At 43.2% G+C, this 14,037-nt stretch overlaps 1 long non-coding RNA gene across 2 annotated transcripts; it reads right to left on the minus strand.

Annotated features, from left to right (window-relative positions):
• Positions 1–4,017: 4,017 nt before the first annotated feature.
• Positions 4,018–11,985, minus strand: LOC103461014 (uncharacterized). 2 transcript variants are annotated; one of them, XR_533031.2, is made up of 2 exons: positions 11,648–11,985; positions 4,018–6,001 (listed from the first exon to the last, which is right to left on the minus strand). It is a non-coding gene; the product is annotated as an uncharacterized LOC103461014 (long non-coding RNA). The 2 variants fall into 2 exon arrangements; XR_533032.1 differs by having other exon boundaries at positions 4,018–5,998; positions 11,648–11,742.
• Positions 11,986–14,037: the final 2,052 nt, after the last annotated feature.

Genomic DNA, 14,037 nt, shown 5'->3' on the forward strand with positions numbered 1-14,037 from the left:
TGGGGAGAGGGAAGTCTGGGCCTCCCTTCTGAAGCTGCTGCCCCCGCGACCCGACCCCGGATAAGCGGAAGAAAATGGATGGATGGATGGACGTTCACCTCTAGCGAAAGAGCCAAAATAATATTATTCAAATTCCTAATGAGACGCCGAGCATTTTTCTCACAGACTATGTGTGAATCAGTTACCTGGAAGGACGGACACCCGAGTCTGGTATTCGGGTGTAACATTACTGTGCAGCTGCAGCGGCGCTAGTCACAGGTTAATCATCTTGTCATCCCTGGCAGAGGGACATGACGGAGAAAAGAGCACCAATGAAAGCAGCAGTTAGCTGATGCTGATAGGCAGACTCAGCTACAAGACGCTAAAAAAGCCAATTAGAGCTAGATGTGCCACCTTCAATTTTAATTACTAATCACCGTTATTATTTATTATCCATCGTTGTAAGTGGCACCCTGTTGATGGAAAAACATCAACAGGTTTTCTTATCAACATGTGTTGATGTTTTTCGGAGAATGGCAGGGAATTCCTTTATTGAGCTTCAAGTTATATTTGATCTTGTACGTTAATTAAATATTTATCCATTTCTTGTTCTTGTTTTTATATGTGAGGGTGATACTGCCGTTTTAAAACCTTGAATTCAGTCCGAATTGTAGTTCTATTATCTGTACTGAACGCTTATGTACTGTGGTTTCTTGAGCTCAAAGAAACTCCATTAGGGGACAATAAAAATACCCTACCTTATCTTATTTTTATGATAAGGTAAAGATAAGATATTCTTTTTATTCTTTAAGATATAAAGAATATCTTAACTTATCTTTATACCTTGTTGTTCTTCCGAAGCTTGGATTCAAACCAGCCCCGTTTAATCAAATTCTAGTTTGTTTGCTTAGAAAGTCCAGGTAATTTGGGGAAGAATAGATGAAAGTTCCTCATGTCTTCCTCTGAGGTTTCCGTGTCGTTTCCTTCGGTGGCTCTTGGTGCAGAGCCACCACAGGCGAGGAAGGTGAACATGTTTTTCAAAGGGTTTGGTTAATTTTGATAAAGTGCAGTGAAAAAACGAACTGCACCAGCTGACAATGTAACAAATGTCACAACTTTGGTTCCCAGTCGAACCAAGACCGGACTGTCAGGCGTGAAAACACCGTAGGGTGCTTATTTAAATCAGTATCTAATTACGCTTCATCTTTATAAGGTTGTGAAGTAAAGCGTAGCCAAAAAAAGCAAAAACAATCAAGCCTCTACAGAACAATCCGGCCCGCCTGAACACTTTACCATCCCTCACACAAGGAGATAGCCACACTTTGATTGGCCAGTCACAACAATACCTCTGTGGGTGACTCACTCTCCACTGCATCAGCAGGACATGCAGAGATGTGCGTGTGTGTCTGATTGATATTCCTTGACGCCATGAGGAGGGAGATTTCCCTGTGAAACGCAGGATTCCACCCCCACTACCACCAAAGGCTCTGCATCCGACTGCTGGACGCCGCCTTCATTTCGTCCTTCACTTTTATTGCAAAAAAATAAAAAATACAGCCGGCTGCTTACGTTGATGTGAGATCAGTTTTTTTTTCTATGTGTGTTAAAAATGCAGCACAGCTTCTTCTCCCAACAGTAAAGGTGTAAACCAAAAATGTTAGGGTGTCTCCATTATGCTTTTTCTCTGAGATTCAAAAGATTAAATGTGAGGTATTTAACATATTTATGTTATTGTGCAACCCATCAAGCAAAATGTAGGAAAGAAAGTAAGAATTTGGATGCAAGTACCAAATGAAAAGATAATTAAATGTCACTGTCTGAGAGTTTTCCAAAGCAAACATCATTTCTATATTTACTGCTCCAAATTGGTTAGATATTTGGGCATTTCCCTCAGTGGCCCTCACAGCTATGCAGCCGGACTGTCTAAACGAGGAACCACAGTTTGATGAATCTGCATGTCCATCAGCTGCCAGAGGCTGAATTACAGGAACAGGAGATGCAGATCCCTTCTGCAAGTCTGTGCATGTCTGCAGTCAAGGAGTGGCCGCTCGGCAGCATTAAAAAAATAACATGTCCGAGAGCCGCCTTGACCTGTCCGCAGTGGACAGGGTGTGTGCCTGAGGTGTCGGTGCAAACACTCGGCTTCAGTGCGTGTTTACTGTCTTCCACCTTCGCGCCTCTGCGAGTTTCATCGTTACAACACCTTAAATGACGGCTTCTTTCTGGGCGGCATGAATGGACTCCTGTGGATCTTAGCTGAAATTCTTCCCTCCCTACACAATGAGAGATTATGCTGTTGCTAATTTTGGGAAGGATCTCTGTGTGTCACCATAGTGAACCAGTGACTCACCTTTCATAATGACAAAACACTCCAATGTAACACAAAACCCACACACTGATCAACCCTTTCAGATCGTACACCGTGTCGCGTGTTGCAGGCTTTGCTGCGGAAACACAACAGGTAACCCAACCCTGCATACCGAGGATGTCATCACACAAAGAATTGACTGTACTGGACGCTAAAGCCGCACTTGTCCTTTCTCAGAACTGAAACCGATCATTCGGCTCTGTTCCAGGTAACAAGTACTAACGATGAATCGATTAATCGGATATATATAAATTTTTAAAAATCACTGGCACATTCTGCAGATATTTCATTTAGTTACTTAAGCATTTCCATACAATATTAGAAATACATTAAAAGATGCAAATAAACACATTTTTCAATTCCTTTTTTAAATAATAAAATAAAACATTTTGCCCAAAATCCAGGAACATAGTATTCCTTTAGTGAACGCTTGATTATTTATAGATTCAGTGTTTAACTTTTGCATGACCAGTTAATAATTAGATAGCAAAATGTGCTTAATTACTGCTCTGAGTGTGCTGTTCTTTCAGCAAATGGCCGTTTTTTGAGTTTGTACACTCCTGTTAACGATTAATCGATCACTAAATTAGTTGATGGTTATTTCAATAATCGATTAATCGCGATTAATCAGATCAATCGTTTCAGCCCGAGTTCCTGGTGACATTTTAATCGGCTGGGAGGTCGACCGAAGACGCGATCGCACAAAATTACAGACATGCAGTCAAGCGTGTCAGAATTAAAGTTTTTTTTCTCACATTTAAGGCAGATGTGCACATCCAAGTACAGAAACACCTCACAAAAAAAGGAAGGAGTGAAACAGCATGACAGTTAATTAGCGACATCAGTAAACCTCTGAATTGCAGAGCTCTTTAATAACATCTCTCCTCTCTGTGTGCAGCACATCTTATTTAGAGCTAATCCTGTATTAGCATGGTGTTATTTCTAATAAAAACAAATATAATCACAGTAAGAAAGGGATTGAGCCTCTCAGGTTTATGCTTAATTGTTTCTGACTGAGCGCAGTCTGAACAACATCATTAATAATGCATGTATGATAATATTATATATTACGGCTTTATTCTTAAATATTTAAATCCAACCCCAAGTACCTGTTGTCTAAGGCTGTTTTTTTTTTTAATGATTAGTATTAAGGTGCCGGTTGTTGTTGAACTGTCTGTGACTTTCTCAGCATTAGCTCTCAACAAGAGCTAATGTTCTCATCACAGTCTGCTGTGTTCCCATACAGTTTGCAGTTATTTATTTCATCTGCTTGGTTTGATGTCGAGTTAAAAGGGAGTAAGAAACGGTTGATTCTTTTTCAGCAACAGAAGAAGCTCCGTGCTTTCATTTCATTCTTTGCTTTTGAGTAAAACAGCAAAGTGCAGCTCAAGTTCAAAACGAGAATATATAGACACAGAATACACAGCCAAAGAGGAACATTATTGAAGATTTGTTTTAAAAACCGCTTAACATGCAGCGGGACGCCTGTGGGCCGTTTTTCCGTTGTATTTTCTGGGGGTGAGGGTTAAGGGGTTAAAAGGAGTGTTTTTTTGGTTTCTTTTTTTCTTTTTTTTCAGTTTGAGAGAATACAACATTAAATCACACATCCACATCAGACCTGAAGTAAATTCAAGTTGCTGTAGACTCATGTGGATCAAACCCACTCTCAGTGTTTTTCCTCAGAAAAACAGAAATCACGCTCATGTTTATTGCGCACATTGCAAAGCTGGTAAAACTTAAAGGGGTTAACGAAGCTAATGAAAAGCCTGAAGGATATGTAGGTCCAGGCCAAAACATCCAAAAGTTTAATTTACCCAGTGGTGTTCAACATAAACTATTTCTGAGAGGCATCCAGAGCCAGTGTAAACAGAGCTGGTCAGCGGTCCTTCCACTCGAACTGGAGACCTGAAAATGTTTCTTTCGCTTTCAGACCACACAATCACACCTTTGTGTTTAAATCCAGTAAATAGATGATGAGTTTCCCAGCATGGTTTTGCATGTTTTACATTTTTCTCTTCCCGGGCACAAAGAGCAGAAAACCTGTTCGAAACGTGTCGTTCTGTTGCAGTCGTCGGTCTCTACGGAGGCTTGACATTGACACAAATCATCCAGATAACCTTTAGCTGGTAGTTTCCGGTGCTCTGCAGCTTCTCTCGCTTCTGTCTTGCGAGTTCTCAAGAAAAGGAGTGGCGGCCTTGTTTCCCCGTCTAATGGTTTTGAAGGACTGCTGTGGGAGGGTGCAGCACATAACTCCGGTGTGAGTAGGACACCTGAGCCACTGTGAGAGACTGAAACTTCTCACACATTCCCGTGCATCACGTTTCCTCGTCGTGGATTTCCCCTGCGCCCCCTGCCCTGCATGCCGGAGCCCCAAACGTTTCTGCATTCCTGACATTTTCTGATCCCCGGTTATTCTCCAGGAATCCCTTCCAGCTCACATTTCAACAACGCCGCCTAACCAGAGCGTTGCGTCCCATCGTGATAAATCCCATATGCAGCACAGTTTCTATGAAATGAGCAGCTAATTCCTGCAGAAGCTGGCGTGCTAAGCCAACCCTTTTGTTTTATTGAGTGTCGCAGGCACTCTGATGACTCGTCTCTGCAGCTGCGGCGAATGTTTCCACTATACCTGGTCGACGCGAGAGCTGCATCTGGGGAGAATTACACGGCCCGGCTGGCTGGAGCAAACAGGGGCCTGGTCTTTTGCGCGTTGCTTGCGTCCAAACACGGCAAGCAGTCTGGTACGAATGAAGAGAGTCGGTAGGTTTATCCGACCATGAACAAACAAAAATGAGCAATGTAGGAACTTGCTGGGAACACCAGGGGTGCTTATTATTTTTGAACCATTTTCTGTCGCAGAGCGGCTGAGCGCAGAGAGAGGAGTTTTTCTATTCCTGCTTGTTACTGCAGCAACTGCAGGGACAGACAACCTAACGACAAGCCCAACATGTGGCGATTTGCATGCTGGCCTTACGATGGCAATGATGGAAACAGATCAGCAACACAAATGGACCGCACGTGTCCGATTGCGAGCAATCCGATTGATCTGCTGATGTCACATGGCTGCAGAAGAGGAGAAAATTTGTCACACAGTTGATGCTCCCAAACGCTTGGCCGCTGACTTTTGCTTCAGATTTGCATGGTTGTCTTCCACATTTGTTTGCACTTGAAAGTGCAAGCAAGGTCAAATCCGAATGAAAGTCTGCGAAAGACCTGGTTGTGTATTTATTCCTTCATCCGCAGGACGCGGGTTGATCAACAAGAGGCGAAGGGGAGGAAGTCGACTGAGGCGGCGTGCCAATCGTCACCCAACAGCTGCCCCCTTTGGAGACATGGCCTAATAAAATGACCAGAGACGGAGACACACAGCCACACTGCTGTGATGTCAATGCATCATCAGGTCATCGCTCTATTCTTATCACAGCAGGGGAGGGAGGCGGGAGGGGTGGGGTGGCGTAAAGGCCGGTGAACAACACTGCAGTGAAATCACCCGGCTTTGGGAATCAATAGCGGAGAAGATTAACACTCGACGCCGTGCGAGAGGAAGAAGGAGGAAGTCGCAGGTGGTTCGTTCTTCTCCTATCGTTTCCTCTCATGTCACATTCGGCCTTTGCTTCTGCAAGTGACAACAAGGCAACAGCAGCTGCCAAACTGCTGAGAGAGAGAGGGAGAGAGAGAGAAGGGGGCAGAGAGGTAACTAGGGATACTGTTGAGGCCAAGAGACAAAATAGGAGTGGCAGTGACCGGCCAAAACAGCTGATCGAGCAACGGTAGTTTGACGTCCCACTTAAAAAGGACAGAGAGACTTCTTTGTGATACTAAACATCTCTAACTGACACATATCACCTAAAATGTTGGTCATGTGATGCACCATGGCCAATGTAGCCTTCTTGGTGTCTTCTTTCATGTTCTTGAAGTGCTTTGCCTTTTGTTTTGGTTGTTGTCTTGTTGGCTTTGGCCTTGTCTCCACATTGTCCACAAAAATATAATGTGAATCAGTCATTTTGCAAAGGAATCTATAAATTTATGCGGATATTTTTATCCATCATGGCCAAAATAGGACTGCCTGGGCATGCTGATAATGAGGTTAGCCCGACGGGGCTAACGCTGTGCTTGATTTGTTTTGGAAGTTGGAACAAGGAACTAGGAGTGACTTCACTTCCAAATTAGTTGCAGAACAACTAATTAGATTTTTTTAAAATCCCTAATTTAATGAGGTTATAGTGCTTTGACGTCCTTACACCTAAATTGTGTCCGCAATTTTCACAATGTTTTAATGCCTGGCAGCCATGTTGGATGTTTAGTTTGACAACTGACCCCCCCAAGTCATAATTGCAGCTTCAGGAGTTGTGTTTTCTAACTCGGTAACCAAAAATAACCCAAATATTTAAAGCACTTTTCAATGCATTCTGCTGGTGTTTATTTATGCACCATCAACCTAGAAATACTCAGGAAACAACTGTGGTATTTTTGCACTAGTTAAAATGTAAAAAATTTCTAACCTCGCCTGCATCTGAGCGTGTCCAGTTGGCTGGCGGCTAGCTGCTAAGGCTACGTGTGGCTAATCGGTTAAGCTCAGTTTTGAATTGGTCAGTTCTAGGAACTGTGGATACAACTTTAGATTTCTGTGTGCGAAAATACTTACAAGCAGATTTTCTGCCAACCAGCTCACTGCACATGCAGGGAAACAAAATGGGATACAACCAGGAACAAAATGGCTTTATAGACTGGACGTTTATAGCATCTGTGCAAGCCACACTGATGAACTTGTATGCTACATGCACCTGTGACGAGAACTAGAAGAGGTTTTTATTATTTATAAATAAAAAAGGGCTTCAGGTTGTTGGGTTTTAGTGTGGTGTTGAGAGTTTTCAGGTTTAAACTACTGAACAGATCTACACTCAGGATCTTCTGCTGAATTCAAGTTGCTATGGGCAACATCGTTGTTGTTTCCGGTATAGCATAGCATTTTTTGAATGGAAAATACAGGAAATGGCAGGGCAGGGGTGATAGTTTTTTCCTGTTAATTTGACATTTTTCACCACACACCGCTCACTTTTTGTTTCTTACATCAACACCCTTTGTTCTTTGGCCTATTAAATAACGGTGTGCTTCACCTCCTCCTGCTAGTAGCGTGCGTTCGGATTCTTCACACAGACAACTGCGACACGTTGGGATGTGTGTGCCGAGCCGAGGTCATTAGTCTCACATGGTGGCTGTGGCCTCATTTCTCACAGGTCTCTAGCTGGCTGCGGCAGACTGACACCCTGTCAAGACCGGGGCAGAGTCAATGTGTGTCTGTGTGTGTGTGTGCTGGTATCGTGTTTCAGACAAGGTGGGTTTGCCACGCAGGGACGACGGCAGCGCACTCTGTCCGTGAGCCGTTTCCAGCCCAGGCCCCTGATTAAGCTGCCTCACCCACTGTACATCTAGCCATGCTGACCCCAATAACCGTCTCCATGCTAAACCAGGGAGGTATAATTATCATGCCAGCTTCCATTATGAGAGATAATTCAACTCATTAACTTTTCTAGTTTGCCTCAAAGCGCTTGGACACAATAAGCACAGTATGCTATCAGGAGGGGGGAAAAAAATGTTCTCTCAGATTTCTCCGTGTTCCTCACTAAAGGAGTCAAACTCCCCCCTCCATGGAAGGTAACACCATCCAGGTGAAACCCCCTCTCCTTTCCTCCATTAACCTTCCATACCCTCTGCACCCTTGGGCCTGTCCTCTCCACAGCTGTGTGAGACACAGTTACTTCAGATAGCCTCTGCCCCAGGGCCACACACCACACACACACACACACACGCACACACACACACACGCACACACACACACACGCACACACACAAACCATATTTCAGCAGCAGAGCCGATTTAGGTCTGGTGCTCTGAAGGGCCTGATCGGCTGGCTGGGGCCACAACCCTCCGGGCTCAACAAAGCGCCCCTCCGCTCTGACTTGACGCACAGCTTTGAGCACATCGACCTCTCGGCACCTGAGAGCTGAGACGTTGCCTTTTTGGGCCTGGAAGGACATATGTGCTCGGTAGAGGTGAGCACACGCCTCGTCCGTTTCTGTTGTGCAAGCTGCTTTTGGAAGCATCTGTGTTTCCAAATTGCACTGCAGAGGCTGGGCTCACCGCAGGGTATTTTCCTTGTGTTGTTCCTGAGTGTGTAAACACGGGGTTAACACAACACATGGCAAAATAATAATAATAATAATAATAAAAACATTCAGGTCAGCGCTGCTAGGGAGAGATTATTGAGAATTTTTTTAATTATTATTATTATTGATATTTTTACAACCCTCGGATCATAGATTTCACTGTATTTTGTGGGGATTTTACATGATAGACCAGCACAAAGTGGTGTGTAATTATGAAGTGTTAAAAATATAATGCACGCTTCTTAATATTTTATTTTGAAACCCTTTACCAACCACTTTGAAGCAAAGTGGTGGGAGCATCATGCTAAGGAGACTAAACTTTTTTTGTCTTTATCAAAGTTGATGGGATTACCATCTGCAACAAATAACAGTATCCACATCATTATTTGGCACCATGTTTAATTCCTAATAGGAAGTCATGGTTGCTTTAACGCAATCTGATTGGTGGACATAGGTTTTAGTGCTGCGTTATGCTGCCCCCTAGGTGTTTGGCATGTTTAAAACAAAGCTCATTTGCGCATGTTTCTGTGGAAGAAAGGTTTTCTGAAGTCGATCCTGTGTGTACCGTATAATTCTTTCAATCAATGTGGCAGAAATATAAATTTTTATAAAGACCTGGCTACGGACATACAAGATCTCAGTGTCATGTGCTCAATAAATCACGCAGATTTATTCAGAGTTGTTTTTTCTGGCTATGTTGTGATGTAGGAACAAGAATGTCGCAGCAGGTCTAAGAAGCAACAGCCCTGTTTGGTCAAGATGGTATTTCCTGCAGCAACTTGCCATTGACCTTGACATAAAGAAATTTTATTGAAGTCTGAAGAAAACCCAAAGAAGATTGTAAAAAAAAAAAAAAAACTTCTTCCTTGAGCTCGTTAAGTGATTCTTACTCAGCTGTTAGCTTAGTCTGTGACTTGCGGTGTGTGGTCAGTTTGACCTGGCAGCAGCGAATGAGTAACAACCGCCGCGGAGAGACAACGCCCACCGCCTGCAAAACACCTACGTCTGCAGTTTGCGTTCCCAGGTGGAGCCGAGCTGCCGGGCCAGAGAGGATGGAGGAAAGGCAGAACCAGCCAGGTGCTCACAGAGGCGGGGATTGTTCCCACTGGAGAAGGAAGCTGGGGGTGGGGAACGCCGGATGTGCAAAATGTAAACATCCATGTCCACACATCGAGCTGAGACTCTCTCGTTTCCAGAACCAGCATTACGTCACCCTCCAAACCTCTTCTTCACACCTAAGTTCGGGGTCTGCACCCACCCGGCTCTCACAGCTCGAGGCCCCGGCAAGCACAATTCCTCACTCTGGTGTGAGAAAAGGGTCACCTGGATATCAGGGGCCAAGTGGAGTCCAGAGCAAACAGACAGGACCCAGTCACGGTGTGACTCTATGCCACTGGCTTTATGAGGGCCTTTCATGGACTTTAAAGGTATAGGGGATAAATCAGATGTCTCTGCAAGTCAACAAACACAAGTGTGTTTGAGTCTCTGCAAATGTGGTTCTGTGCTCAGCAGACAGAACAAGCCAATGAAAACAAAACACCCTTCATAATTTCTGGTTTCTCCCATACAAACGCAGAGTCTGCAGCAGGCACACAGCGGACAGAAAACTTTCTGCAACTCAGGGCAATTACCACAAATTCACATGAGGAGTCGGAGGCACAAAATACACAAAGGATCAAGTAAAACCAGATTACTGTAGGTGTAAATGAGATTTAGAGGGTTAACAAGTGCCTAATTCAGTGAAAACACTTTACTTTTCCTGCTGGATATTTTCGTCCCTAACCCGCCGTTCAACCAGAGTGAGCTCAGGGACACAGCGTGAAGTGGAGGGAAACACTGGACCGTATTCTTTCCCTGCCTCAACTCTAAACCTGCCCGCTTGTCCTCAATGGCACTTTGTGTGCGGAGAGGCGGTCGGCGTTTGGACGAGCCTGAGCACACAGGCAGAGACAAGACGAGGTCCTGTCCTCCAATAAGAGGGCTTTGGACGGTATCTCCTTAAAAGATGGATTTATTTCGGGGTTCGGAATGGCACAGGAAGCCCTGCCCCAAACCGGAGTCGTCAGACTCTGGAAGCGCGCATACTGGAGCTGTGTTTTCCTCCCTGCCGCACTGACGCTGCCGGGAGGAAACGCTTCCACCGCAAGTCTGTCGCTTGAGTCACGATGGGATACAGTGGTATAAGAGCAAAAAACACAAATGGCTTCATTTTCAGTCCACCGCATACTTCTAGAGGTCATCTGAGGCCGACATGTGCGTCATAGGAGTCTTGAAATCGCGAATGTTTTGTGCATTTTGGAGATTTAGACAACGGCTCTGACCCGCTTAAATTCAACGGTCAGAACTTCAACAATCCAACCTTTTTTTCTGAACAGTGAATGCATCACACCTTGCTAGCATGTCAACACCACTCTTCAGTGTGGAAGTTGTTCCTGAGTGAACAACTTTCATTCAGGAATGAAGGAGCATTTTTAGCATCAGTGGGATATTTAGAAATGAAAGAACGTTATTTAAAAGAAAATGTGTTTTTATGGAAAACTGAGACATGTCTGCCGTTCTTCATTCATTCAAGTTGGCTGGACGGAGTGTAAAGACTCCATTTTATTCATCACATTTAATTTTTAACCTCAGTCACAGATCAAAGACTGAAAAATGAATTTGGAAATGTTAAGGAAATATTACCTTCTTTGGGGAATATGTACAGAAATTGGTGTTTTAGCTATGCTAGCTGCACTAGCATAGCATTTGGTCGTTCTTTTAGCTTTGTCCTATGTTTATCATTGGTCTTAAAGTGAATTTTAAATGTCAAATTCTAATTGTTGCATCTCTGGTAAAAACGTTTTTCTTTAAAACGTCTGTAAAGTTAGTGTCCAACAAATTTATCTGAGTTTCCGTTTAAAAAAAAAAAAAAAGGGAAAACGTAGCTGCTGGATCTGTGTTAATACACATTTAATTTTTATAGGCTGAGATCAAAGCCAAAGATTTGCAGTTCAACCACTTGTTGTTCATTGTCCCATTCTTTTAAAATGACACTACTGCGGTAATTACAGTAATCGCATAGATATGCGTTCAGGAGCGGAGCTGCCTTTTTTTTTCTTCTCATGTGTAATTAAGGGATTAAAGGAGAATTACCTGTTTGCAACAAGCCGGCTCCACTGTCGGATACCTCATAGTGCCGCTGGATGTCGAGCAGAACGCCTGCACACGGGAACAAGAAGAAAACATAAGTGTTGTTTCGAGGCGTAATGAGACACTTAATCACAACCACTGAAGTTGATCAGACTAGCAGCACAATCCTGTCAGGCTTTATGGAAGTGTTTTGTGACTCTTGACAGCTAAGAACTTTACCAAGAGGCTGTCATCCAACTATAATCCATGAAGAGGAATGGATTTTTTTCTTTTGTGCTGCAGGCTGCCATACAGCGCTGAGCTTAAAAAAGACCTACCAGTAAAGTCTATGCTTCACGGTGCTTAAGAACATTTATCTACGTGAAGTAATACGTGTAAAATCTCCTATTTAGAGTAGAAGAAATCCCATTTTTCTCTCCTTACCCACACCTCTGGAAAAATGAAGAGCCCACTGCTCTGAACCCCATTGAAAACCTCCTGGTTTTTCCACCAAGTATTGATTTCTGAGTTAGAACATTAGTATTGTTGTTTCTAAACGAATATGAACTTGTTTTCTTTGGATTGTTTGAGGTCTGAAAGCACTGCATCAAATACTAGAGGCATGTTGTCAGCACTTCATAGAATTAAAAAAAAACACACAAAAAGTAAAATCAGACAAACTGATCATTTAAGTTGTCTCTTAATTTTTTCCAGAGCTGTATTTGCATTCTAACTTTCTTGGTGCTGCTATACCTCCAAACTGGAAAAAGTCCACATGCGATTGGCTGTTGCCACTTAAATTTACCAAAAAACGAGACACCATTCCACTACCCATCCCGACATGTTTGATTTCGGAGAGCTGCACATCAGTAAAGCCCTTTAATAGTCAATTGATGCACAATTAACAGGAGCCATGTTCTCTATAAATGTCTTGAAAAGAAGCTAAAACAGCCGTTACCCAGATCCAAGAAGGATGGATTAGCAGTGAAGCCCAGTCTGCCTCCCTGGCTGCCTCACAGCTAACCAAACCACTTCAACACAGTAACGGTACTGTGGCTAACGGATAAATTATTAAGTAACATCTTGGGAGGTAATACACTTGTGAAAAATTGTGACGGACGAGAGAAAAAGACTGTAAACAAATAGCACCTTTATTTAAAGCTATTCTCTAAGGTTCTGTACCGCGTCAAATTCCATCAGTTTATAGTGAAAATATTCTCGTGCATAAAATTCTGTAACTTCATTTACCAGTATCAGGTTAGCCTAGCTGCCCGGCGTTTTCTCTAACAGGAAAATATCAAAGAACTAGTCAAAATACACAGCAGGCGAGATGTCGTTGTATAGTGGCCGAGTGGGTGCCGAATGCAATATGCAGTAAACTCGCAAATGGGAGCAGCAAAGACGTAGAATCGATTTTTGAGAATTTATAGGAGTAGGATTGCGATTCTCTATAGCATAGATTCTTTATCTGCACCTCTCCTACCGCGTCAATGCACTCATTTGTCACCAAAATGACAAATGACACTACCGCGTTAAATAAGGCGATGCAGGAGCTATTTACAGTATGCACGACATTGAAATGAATTGCTGATAAATAGTGACGTTTGGTATATCACTGCTACTAAATGATCTGTTGAATTTCACCAAAAACAAATCATAGAAAAATTTGTGCATATCCAACGTTTCCCCTTTTAGTAAAAAGCTCTAAACATACAAGCTGTTACATTTGAACGTTTTGAACTGCTAAACCACTTTTTCTGCCATAAAGTCTCCCAACACACACGCACACGCGCACGCACACGCGCACACACACACACACACATGCGCACACACACACACTTTCTACATCATTAAACTCTCTCTGACTCATGTAAACAACTCAGGAGAGCAGGACAAGTTTTCTAAAATGTTTTCAATTTCATTTGATGACCGTGAAACAGACTGCATGCAGTTCGTGGATCTGGTGGCACACAAACATGCAGAAGTAATTAAACATCACACTGGCATGACAGAAACCATCGAGGCCTTTGAAGACATTTTAGTCCTTTTACTGTAACCCAAGATTCAAAAAAAAAAAATCCGCACCAATGTTTTAATGAAGCGACCGGCACCCCGCGCTTGGCAAACTCTCGGGGCAGGATGCAGATGAAAAGTGCCGAATATCTGCACATCACAGCATTACGACTTGTTTGTGTTGATTACAGCCATGAGGGGGGACAAAAAAGAATCTCATAAAGTTTTTTTTAACACGTCATAAACATCTGAAGATCCCAATCAGGAAGGAGATAAGATCAGAGCTAGAGAAGATTCCTTTATGGCCACCATGAAATTTAAAGCGTCAGTAAACAAGAAGCAGCAAGTCAAACAAATGTTGCTCCTCATGAGAGTACCAGCTTGAAAGTTTTATATATATA

This window comes from Poecilia reticulata, unplaced genomic scaffold (genome assembly GCF_000633615.1).
Source record: "Poecilia reticulata strain Guanapo unplaced genomic scaffold, Guppy_female_1.0+MT scaffold_454, whole genome shotgun sequence".
Classification (NCBI taxonomy): domain Eukaryota; kingdom Metazoa; phylum Chordata; class Actinopteri; order Cyprinodontiformes; family Poeciliidae; genus Poecilia; species Poecilia reticulata.